We start from the raw sequence: 12,040 nt of genomic DNA on the forward strand, positions 1-12,040 counted from the left end.
AAATTAATTTTTCTAATGACTGCTGAAGAATTTTTAACCTGTTCAGATCCCAGAACTCCTGATCTCTGCTTCAGCACATGTCTCTCCAGCATTTGGGCAGCACTGACACACAGAATTTCCTTCAAAGTCTGTGACCAGATGCATAATCAAACCAGGTTACACAGATCCCACATTATCAGTTGCTATCAGCACTACTTAAACTGTTAAGGAGTCAAAATAATTTTTATTTTATCTCTGCTAAGCTTTTATTGCAACAGTTTTGATCCTCAAACCCACAGCTCATTGACAGCAGGAGAAAAATCAGAATGCTGGAACACTCATGGTAAGGCAGATGTCCAGAACCCACTTCCAAAATTTAATCCAAAAATGTCCAAACAAGGGATAATGTTGTAGAAGCCACTCAGAAATGTGGACACTCAATACTGTTTGAGCACCCTTTAAAAAATAAGTCCAGGACAACTTTTCAATAGTGAAAAAGGTTTCATCTGCACTCAGGGGCATTTTCCTTTCCCAGCCATGTATCTGAAATTAGGGACTCTCCTTTTTCCTCATTTAAGAGACTTTTGCTCTGGAAAGGATTGACCTAAAATTCAAGATATTTAAAAAACAAATTACTATTTAGAGTTAAGTACTTTAAAAAGTAGGAGCTCAAAACAGAATAATTCAAGTATCAGAACAAAGGGTTCCATCTCCTTTTGCACAGCACTTTCATTTCAAAAAGTGTTAAAACCTACAACAACACACACCTAGTAGACAAAGCTTCTCCTCATGCCTTATAGGTATATTCCTAATTTCTCTCACAAAAAGGCAGGGAGACAAAACCTCTTCAAATAATTAATAATAATAAATCCTTAAAGGCACATCCCTGCCTGACCTCAAGCAAATGAAAGACAAACCAAACTTTCACATGCAAACATTAAGATTCAAAACAGGAGATGACCTTTAGTGCACCCTTCCATGAGTGGAATGTTCTCATCCACAAGCAGATTTAATTAAATTTAGCTCTTTAGACTGATTAGAGTTAATTAAGCAATTTGTTAATAGACCATTTTATTATGTTTACAATGTGCTGTTTTGTTGGATATTGTGCAATGGTTACAAGCTGCAAGGCACTGGTTTTTCACCCTCTCCAACTGCACTGATTTTATATAAAACCTAAAAGAAGGGCCCAGAGTCCTCATGAGCACTGGAAAAGATCAGAAGTGCAGTATATAAAATATATTGCATGAGGGACCCTACAAGAGATGTCACCAGGGGTGGCTGGTTTAATTTTATATATAAAACAAGCCATGTTTCAAATTTGCCATATGGGAGAAACTCCTGTAAAAAATAAAATCATCCTATACAAGGGAATTATTGTAAAAATGGTGATTTTTTTTTTTATGCCCCTCACTGCTATACATTTCTTTTAAGCTCTGGACCACTTCATTTGTGTAAAAAGTGTTTGGAGGGATCCAGGTGGGAAAGAATTACATGGAATTCTTCAAACTGTACCACCTTCCTGCAGAGGGACTGTGCTCCTGGTTCTTTTAGATATTCTGCTACAGGAAACAGCCCACAGTTCTCCCTCAGGCTGCCCATATTCTCAAGGGAAAGGCAGAAAACACAGGCTGAAAATCTCCATTTGTAACATCCACCAAGGGAATGCCACAACCTGCTTGAGCAAACCCAATACAAGGGAAAGTGTCTAAATCCAGAGAAACCACCTTAAAAAAGCTGGGCTTTTCTTGTTAGTACAGCTGGATGCTGCAGAGGATGGATAACAGCTTCCACTACACCATGCTGGACTGGATTTTCTGTCCTTCAAGCACAAATATCAAACTTCAAACATTTAGCAACAGCGCTGAAACCACGGCTCTCCAGGAGAGGAGCCAAGTCCTACATTCAGTTTGCAGAAAAAGCACACAGAGGAGATTTCACAGGGAACAAGGTGGGTTTTTTTTTAAATTCACACTTTTGCAGCAATTTTTAGAGACCTGTCAAAAAAATAAATTAAAAAGAAAAATTTAAAACTTCTCTGTCCTCTGTATCTCAGTACTGCAATCAGCTCAGAAATTTGTGAGATGGTCTTACCTGGCTGGTGGACAGGAGTTACCCTCTCATGCTGCTATCATTCCACAAGCCTCTCCCTCCTGGGAAGAGGAATTCCCCAAGAGAGAGCCAGGACATGTCAAGAGACCTTGCCCAGAGTTCAGCGATGGTGCTGAACCACCTTTCAACTGGGATTAGGGCTAAAAAAACAGCATTGTTTGAGAAACGATTGGACAGCTTTTGTGTGGGGGTGGGAGGGGATTACTGCCTCCAAACTGGGGCTGAGCACTAATGGATTACCTGGAGAATCTGTGTCCTAACCCTGGCACCAACAAATTCATTCAGTTTGAAATGTGCTACTGGGCTACACACACCTTGTCTAGGGGTACAGCAAGAGTGACCTCCACAGATGTTTTTACTGGAATTTTACTGGAATTCTGGAAATCACAGAATGCCACCTGGAGTGTACCAGCAGCACAAGGCAGCTCGCCCCTGGGCAGCTCCTTTCCCTCGCCTGCTCCATTTTTCCCTAGCAGCCTTTACCACCCAGCAGATAGAATTATAAATTGTATCCTCAGTCACACAAACTTTTAACACCCAAATTGTGCAGACCTGTAAGTTTAAGGTCATGAGGAGCTGTGTTTGAAGAGAAACAAGTGGTGAGAGAATGGGATAGGGCAGCAGCAAAAGCTTAGCCCTTGGAGAATCACATTCTATTAGAGGAAATTACAATGAAACCCCAATTCCCTTAAGGTTTTCTACCAGTTCCTGAGGTGCAGCAAGGAAATCTTAGAAAGGTTATTCCTAAGGGGTTTTTACCTGATTGCTGTAACTCACAGAGCAAAAAGACTTTTTTTGGGTGCACTGTATTGATTTTATAGTGGGAAGACTGAGAGAGGAGCCTTGTGCAGCCAGCAACACAGGCAGCAGACCCCAGAGAAGCATCTCTGGATAATTCAGATCCCTAAAAAGCTTGTTTCTGTTCTAACAGATTCAGTCTCCCCTAAAAAAAATGAGGCTAGGTTTTTGTAACAGCCCTGCAATCCCACTGATCTTTATTTTCTAATGCTAATTTGTAGGTTGGTTAGACAGAAAGTTCTGGGTTACCTCTTGGCTGAAAATTATTGCTCAGTTTGACAGGATGTGCTCAGTGATACACAAGCATTCCACCAGCACATACAGAGAACCTTTCTTCACTTGCTCCAGTTCACCAAATAATGATATTTTCCCCCCCAGGGTAATTAAACAAGAATGCACAAATATTCCTAAAACCACAGTGTAACCCTCTATAAATAAAACAGTGACATTCTCTACATACACCAACATTATCTCTTGTATCCACAGCATTTCCCAGAGCCCCTGGATTCCTCCACAGTTCATGTAAAGGTTAGGTCACATCATTGCTCCAACACACTCATTTCACATCAGGGCAGATTTCAATTTCATATGCAAGAGACAATGGAGGAGTGTGACCTTTGGGTATCACAAAGCATGTCCCAAAAGCCCACTTTCATTTTCAACAGATGTTGGTTCAACATATTTGTCAGTGTAAATCCTCTTAGAGCCCAGCAGCACATGCAGCAAAGGAAGCAAACCAAGACTAACACACACATTTTTTTCATATGGGAGAATGAACATTTTAAGGAAAACAGCTTATGGGAAATGCACAGTTGAACAGTAAAGAAACAGGGGTTGTAGACCATCAAAAATTGACTTGTTTCCTAAGAGCACATAAAGTTGTATCTGCTATTTCCTGGCAAGTCTGTTGAAAGAACTTCAAGTTTGCAATCAGAGAGAAACAAAACATAAATACAGATTTAAAAAAAAAACCCAAAACCCAAAGCAGTAGGCTGTTTCCTCTGTAGTCAGCAGAAGCAAAGACAATTTCATGGGTTTGTGTGAAGACTGCAGCACTTTGGCACTGATAAAAACAGACATATCTCAACTATCTGACTCTGAAGCAACGTGTGTTTTAAAAGGGAAAAAATGTGAAGCTACAAGAGTCCGATAGGAGACCAGAGCCCAGGGATTTTTCTGCATGTGAGGCACACCAAGAGCCTTTCCTTGCTCCCCTGTCATCCCAGCATGTTAGCTGATAAATGCTCCATAATTAGAAGACCCAAGTGGGGATGCCTGAAATCCATCTGACCTGAGGGAATGAGTTTAAAAACCTGACCCAGCTTTTAGCGTGCCAGATCCTCCTGTATTCCATTTCTGCCTACTGGAAAGGGCTGGCAAAGGCAGACACGAGAGACAGACTCAACTAAACATGGTATTCAGTGGGATTAGAGAAAGGTTATTTTGGGACGTAGGAAGTACTCAAAAGAGGAGGGCAAAGGGAAAAAAAGGAATATTAAATTTAAATCAGATGCTGGCGAAGGGAAAGGTCACAAGATACGCACAAGCAGAAACCAGGAGAGGAGAAATATTACTCCTTTACATTCCCTGTCTGAGCAGAGCATCTGTTGGACTGGGGAATGGTTTGCAGAGAATCATCAGTGGGACAGAGGCATCACCACTACACTGCAGGCAATATTAACACACAAGTCACTGCCCAAACAGCTACACACAAATAAACTCCTTTTGTGGAACTCTCTTCCAGTAAACTCGGCCGCTCTGGGAGAGATAAATCAATCTGACACTAATTACATCCAAAAACTGCAAGTAATGACATCATGTAGGAAAAGCCCAGCTCTGTTTTTGAGGAAGCCAATTGGAGATACCATCTTGCTATTTCTTTGACAGAAGTTTGGATGCAATTTGAATATTCCAGTCTCGTTCACATAAACCTTCCAAGAGCTAAGAGGAAAGGAAACTGCAGCCCTGAGACCCAACCACTGTCTTTGCATTTCTTCCCATGCCAAAGATAACAAGCACTCTCATACCTTATTTCCAGCTATTAAAAATAGGAACGTGGCCATGGTGGTGCACCTGGCAATTACGGTGTACCAAAGCCTCAGATTTCTAGTACAGCAACACATAACACAAAAATAAAATCTAAATATTGTCCCCAGGAGCACAGGAGCTCACAAAGTGCTGGAGAAGCAGAAGGCACATGGTGTTTTTGCAAGCCTAATGTGAGGGCTAAGCTGTATGACAGAAGAAACTCCACTCTTGCAGAGAAAAGCAGTGGGCAGGAAGGAGGAAAGAGAGGTGATAAACCAGCCAGGAGTAGAAGCAATAAGAAATGAAGAGGCTTCCTCACTCCTCACCACATCTGAGATGGGAACACAGCTCAGATTTGGCACTTTCAGATCACTTTCCTTGTCTCCAGCTCAACTCTGAGAAGCTGCAGGAGTGTTTAGGTGGATAAACCCACAGCCCACGCCAAGCTGGCTCACAGGCACACAGAAGGGCAAGGCAGATGCCACTGAACAAATCCACCTCTCCTCCAATCACACCCAGGCTATTTCCTACTGAAAGCACTCCCCAAAGCAATCAACTTCCCAATTCTAGGTCAGACATTTTTAATGAGCAATTAGCTCAGACACTCATTTTTCTTGGCATCAAACAAGATCTTAAGTCCTTAAATTAACAAAAGTTATTTCAATGTATTCAGTGAAACTTTCAAGTCAGAACAAGTCACTTGAAGTTTTAGACCAGAGCTGTGCCCTTTATATTCAAGTATATCCAAAGCCCAAAACATCCATCCTTCCTCAACCCAGAAATAGATAGCTTTGTTAAAACTTTTATGTCTGAAATTAAAACCAACATCTTTCCAAATGATTTGAAGACAAAGATCTCTCCTTTCAGAATTCCACACCCTGAAGTAGCACACAGTGAATCAGAACTTCACTTCCAGGAAAACATGAAGCATTGAGGGGATGGAGGAACAGAGCACAGAACTTCAGGATGGATGCTCAAGTGCAAGTCAAATCCATCTTGGGAGGACACTGCTTCATTTAGCCAGGGACCCACCCATTTCTGCCCAGTTTTTGGTTTAGGCACACATCCACATCCCAAAACAAGCAACACTCAGTTTTGGAAACAGCAGCGTTAGTCAGACTTTGAGTCTTCCCCTCTCTCAACACTCAAAATTCTCAGCTGGTTGGGCCAGAAAAGTGCTCCTAGCTCTGCTCAGTGGGAAATGCTTCTGAGCCTTGCCCTTCACACCTCATGCCACTTAGCCCAGTTTGTTTAAAGGCAGAAGGAGAAACCATGCAATTATTAATGGGAAATGCCTTTGCTGCTGAGGTCTAGGTGAGGACACTTGGCAACTCTCCCTGTGGGCAGAGTTCTGGCTCGTTCCTGCCAGCATTAAAGTGGTATTTCTGTGCTTTCCCATATTTCTGTACCCTCTCTGCAGACCCTCAAAACCCTGAGTTTTTAACAGCATGAGCAGAACTTCCACATCTTGATAACAGAAAATTCATTCAGCTACCTGAAGTCGTTTGCACACTGCAAGCACTGCAGGGCTCTTCCTGACTATCTAAAACCATCACATGCCTTCCACTGAAGTACTGCTTTATTTAGTATTTACTGTACCACACCAAGCTTTAATTTCAACAGCCAAATCTTCTGCAGCCAGGCCTTTGTGAGCTGCCTTACATTTCTTGCAACCTGCTGCTTCAACACCAAGCCTGCCCATAAGGATGCTTTTGAAATATATTTTTGCCTGATGCCATGTTCTCATTTCAGTGCCCACACCAGTTTATTTTCCCAGCATTAGGCAGGAAAGTTCTTCAGCCTACTTCTTGTTCCATAACTAAAAAGGTGAAGGGAAGAAGAGTTAAAGGCAACAAATGTCTTCTGACAAGAAGCCCTTAAGCACTTCCCTCATCTTTCCTGTGTGATGAAGCCCCAAAATCAGCTCTTTTTCTACTCCATGCAAAGCCAGCTGTGCCACTGGTGGATTCAGAGTTGCAAGAGCACCAATTATGAGGGGGCTTTCTCTGCTTCTGGTATTAAAGTGAGCACGCACCTCCCCTTCTCTGGGGTTTAATATAAACCCTCAAAGTCACCTTTCCAAGGAAAATTTGGTTTACTGCAGCTCCCTCACCCCCTCCTCCCCACACCCCACATTCCAGTGGGCAGCTTCTCCCCAAAAAGTATTTCAGCACCAGCGAGACAACAGCTGATATTTCAGAGCTGCTATTTTAAGGATTGCCCACGAGTGCTCCAGTCTAGCTAGACAGATTCACTGCTCTTGGCAACCTGCTGACTTGACAGGAGGGACAAATACCTCGCTTCACAAACCCAAAATACTACCTGGATTATGCTCCTTGCAAGCAAAGGATGGAAAAAAAAAAATCCCAGTGTTGAAAGCCTTGCAAGCACATTTGAGCTCCAACTTTATCCAGCAAAAGGCCTGGAAAAACATCCTTTTAGATGAGGTAATGATTAGTGTTACATCCTGCAGCCAAGCTCAGCATCTGGGCTCACAAGGACAGAGGCTGGGCTTCCCATGCTGTTAATCCTACCAGTAGTCCCTTGCTTGACTGAAACAGGAATCACAGTTCCTAAACAGCTGCTTCCTCAGACAGCAATGGAACAGCTGAAAGGGACTCAGGCCAGGCACGGACACAAAAAAAGGCAACTAATTATTTCAAGTTGAGAGGCAGATTGTAAGACAGGCTCCAGTCACCCATTTAGCCAACATGAGATGGGTCTTCTGATTTTATCTCACTTCTTTAAACTGCTCCTTCCCATATTTACTTTGGGGGGGAGAGACTGTAAGTGATGCCAACACCATTTGTTGGATATATGGAAGCAAAGCATTAAGGGGAAAGGAGAGTTTGATGAAGAGCATATTTGCCACATAAAATCATCTCAAATCTGGAACAATTCCCCACGCCCTACTGGCAAGCCTCGCCCACAGAGTCCTCCTTCCTTCCTATATTTAGGTCAGCCAGGCTGAGTCAAGGCCTCCAAGAGCATCCCTTGCTTTCGTAACTTTCTGTTCTAGAACAGAAAAGCCAGACATGCTTTTCTCAGATCATTCCTTTGGATCATCCATTAACACTCCTAAAGGCAGAAAGAAATGCAATAAAAGAATAAGTCAAGTACTGGTGCTTCATAAGCCAGGCTGTTTCTAAGGGCTTCTCTTGGAAAATCCACCCAGCTTACAAAAGCCTTCACACATCTGGAATGCCAAATACTGCTCCAAAAAGTTCCACCCCTACCCTACCCTGATCTTATAGGGAATATATCCTAAGGGAGCATATCCTTAGGGAACACACTGCTTTAAATGCTCTGCTTTGCATAACAGTTCAATAAAGGTTTGTGTGGCTTGTGTTCCCATGTACAAACAGCCACTCTGCTTGCTTTAGCTTCAGCTTGTACCAAATTGTTCCCATCTCTATTTATAGAAGTCACCCAAAGTGCTGCATAAAACAGAGTTTTCTCCCCCAAATTAACTCCTCAATTTAACAGATTCTAGATTCAGCCATCATAGCATCTCTTCACTGGTCTCTAAACTCCAATTTAGCCTGTTGAAGTTACTTAGTGCCTTACCGTAACCATTAAACCTGGCTGGCTGGTTTCATTTGCATTTTGAGCTTTTTCTAATTAGCAACACTTTGTGCTCCTTCATAGCAGTGTAACATCTCAATTTTTGAATCACTAAGAATACAGGTCAATGCCCAAACTGATTACTTCAGTGAAATAATCAAATGCATGGTCCATAAATGGATTGTGCTAGTTTTTATTATTACTTTTAACAAAGTAATTTTGTTATTTTTTAATTTAGTTTATAATTATTGCTTTTAACAAAGTAATAATTATGTATATACAAAGATGTAGGTGGCTTCTTGAAAGTGACATAAAAAAAAATAAAGTGTACAAAAAGTGAAGGCACAACCCTTGCAACATTACTTTCTTTAACAATAAAAAATAAATTATGCTGCTTGAATTCCTAATTGCAAATTAATTATTACCTAAGGAGCTTTGCTCTGTGAAATGGTGGATAAAGAAGATTTCTAGCAGAGAGAGGACACACGGCAGGATCATTTTTCTGAATAGTGTAACACACCTGCCTGCAAAACTGTGGCAAAACAAGGTGTCAATTACAAACCTAATACAAACAAGAAATTGACCTTGTCCTTCCTCATTCAAGAAAATAAAAAACAGTAACCAACATTATCTGCCTACACGAGAAATACCTCATCTACACAGCTCCTTGCTGGATCTGCAAAACTCCTGCCCATGGAACAATTATTATATGGAAGTTAGCAAAAAAAAAAACCCCTATTCCTTTAAGAAACAATGTCTCGAGTAATCACATCAAAGCCATCTAATCCAAGCAGGAAGGCAGCTCCTGGAAGGTTCAGCCGGGCAGGACTGTGCCTTCCCGAGGCACACACGCTCCGTCCGCACCGATGAGCGCGCAGCACGCGGCTCCCGCTGGCTCTGCTGGCACAGACCTTGAGCAGTATCAAAGTGCTGGATTCTGCAAACACTGCTGGCATGTGCTCACCCAGGGGAATGAAGGAGCCCAAAAGTTTCCATTGGCCTGAACATGGAATAATCTGCTGGTGTGGAGGCCAGCCTGAAAGCGGAGAAGCCGATCGTTGATCGGCTGCGCTGCCGCCCGGGAAAAAACAAGCTCAGCAGCACAAGCCAGGTGTGTGAGCAGCAAATCCTGTGAGTGGCAGCCTGTGAGTCTGTTAGAGACTCAGAACCCCGTGTTTTGTGTTAATTATATTTACATATTTGCCATCCACTTAATTACCGTGCCTGTCAAAGCCTGCAGCTGGATCTGGCGGTACAGCACTACCCTTTCCTGATGGAAGGGATCTGCACCTTCTACCTCTGCTCTGAACAGCTCCAGACAAGGTGATAAACTACTTCAGAAAGTGCCTCAAACATTAAAACTTCTACTGATTAACATGACTAATACTGCTACTAAACCCTTGTCACTACAAGATGCTTCACTCTCACAATTTCCTTCCTCTTGCTCAGTTACTTCCCCTCATGATTGTTCTTGCTGCCCTCTTCACCACACCAGGCTCTCTCCTGAGCTGTGCAAGACACACAGCAAGACATCCCACCTGCAAATCCACACAAATTTTATATTCAAATGGCAGGAGTCTCACAAAGGCCTTGCAAGTCTTGCTGTCTTCTTGCAGGAGCACATAGTAGAGTGAGGATGATGGGTTTGCCAAAATAACCACAAAATAAAAGGTACTTCTGTGAGTCAGTCTGGTTTGGATGCTCTCCTGGGCTATTCCACATGGACATAGGGAAAATGAGACTCTAGGATCTGCAAATAACTCACCATCACCTCTGGCTTCTGGATAACAAAGGACCAAAGCCAAGAGAGGATGAAAAACCTATGTGCAAAAGGCATGTGTCTGTGTCCCAGCTTTGTCTAAACACCTGTGAGGAAGGCTGGAAGAGCCAAAAATCAGGAACCCTCCCACCTTCTTAACATGGAGGCTCTCAACATCCTTGCTAAGGAGAGACAAAAGCTTTAGCTGACATATTCTGGATCATACAGAAGGATTCATCTGGGATCCTTTGTGTGGAGAACAGGCAGTTAAACAACAAAACAATTAAATCGCTCTGAGACAGGGTAATGCAAATAGATAAAATAATATGGGAAAATGCTGAACCTTGAACTTGGCAGTTCACAGTTTTAGCACTCAAGGGAAAAGATAAAAGACATGCTTGTGTTGGGCTTTTTGAGCAAATGGAGTTGTCCTTTAAACAAACCCCAGGAGAAGAAAGGGAAAAAAAAAAAAAAAAACCAAAACACAAACCACCACAATATTTGAGTCCTCAAGCCATTACACAATGCAGTGAAAAGCAGATCTAAGATAAAGAAAAGAGAAAGTGGGAGATAAACATGCAACAGAGAAGAGCAGCTGGGTTCCTTGGTAGAGACTGATGCCTTCCTTGATCAAATGACAGCACAGCCAGGACCCATCTGTGGAATTCAAACCCTCATCCCAAAACAATTCTTAGGATATTATCATGACTCTAACAGACAGCACAATCACTCTTACTTGCTATCTCATGTCCAAGACATGAGACATTCTTGTCCTCCTACCTCAAACTCCATCCTTGGGAACCTTCTCACCACCCTGCCACAAAAATCTGCCTTCAGAGAACACACTATGTGAATCACTCACACAAAACTCTGCTGGATGCACTCCAAAGATGCTACAAACCACCAGAAAATGGTGCACAACAACTGGTGGTAATGAGGAGCACAATGTCACAGCTAACTCAACCCACCAGTGCCACCAAAAATAAGCCACACATTAGCATTCACCTGATCCTGCTGCAGGTCTGAATCAGGAAAGGAAACCAAGACAGACCTAAAACTCCAGAAGAGCAATTTATCTTGCAACCCATCTAGGGGTCACACCAACACCAGGTGGGCTGATACACACAATCCATGCTAGAAGAGGATGCTCACCATCAGCAGCAGCATTGGAGCATTTTACACTGATTCACAAAATGGTTTGGGCTGGAAGGGACCTTAGATCAACCCCGTGCCATGGGCAGGGACACCTTCCACCAGACCAGGTTCTTCAGAGCTCCATCCAACCCAACCCTGGACACTTCCAGGGATGGGGCAGCCACAGCTTCTTGGGGCAACCTCTGCCAAGGCCTAACCACCCTCACAGGGAAGAATTTCTCCCTAATATCCCATCTAACCCTGGTCTTTTTCAGTCTGAATCCATTCCCCCTGGTCCTGTCCCCATGCTCCTGTAAACTGTCCCTTTCCATCTTTCTTGTAGGTTTTCTACTGCAGAAGAACCCCAGGGCTGCTTACTCCTCTTTCCCCCACTGGAGAATGGCCACAGCAAGGATGGAGAACAAGCTCTGTCAGATTTAGGAAACATAAAAAACAAATTCACGTTATCTTGGTTACCACTGCACCAATTTAAGCGCACATAAGAAGAATAAGGAGGCAGGACACATCAGCAATCAGCTGGTTTAGAAGGTTAAAGTCACATTGAGCACAATGCAGCATCTGGTGGGCAGCAATATAAAAACCATTTCCAAGTGAGAGCGGTCACTTATGCCCACACCCAGCATCACCTTGCAGTATTCTGGTTTT

General features: G+C 42.8%; 1 protein-coding gene across 11 annotated transcripts in view; it reads right to left on the reverse strand.

Moving 5' to 3' along the window:
* LRRFIP1 (LRR binding FLII interacting protein 1) overlaps window positions 1–12,040 on the reverse strand; it is a 103,792-nt gene that overhangs the window by 91,142 nt on the left and 610 nt on the right. The gene's annotated exons all lie outside the window — the stretch shown is intronic.

The sequence above is a fragment of the Serinus canaria genome (genome assembly GCF_022539315.1).
Source record: "Serinus canaria isolate serCan28SL12 chromosome 7 unlocalized genomic scaffold, serCan2020 HiC_scaffold_29, whole genome shotgun sequence".
NCBI classification, from domain to species: domain Eukaryota; kingdom Metazoa; phylum Chordata; class Aves; order Passeriformes; family Fringillidae; genus Serinus; species Serinus canaria.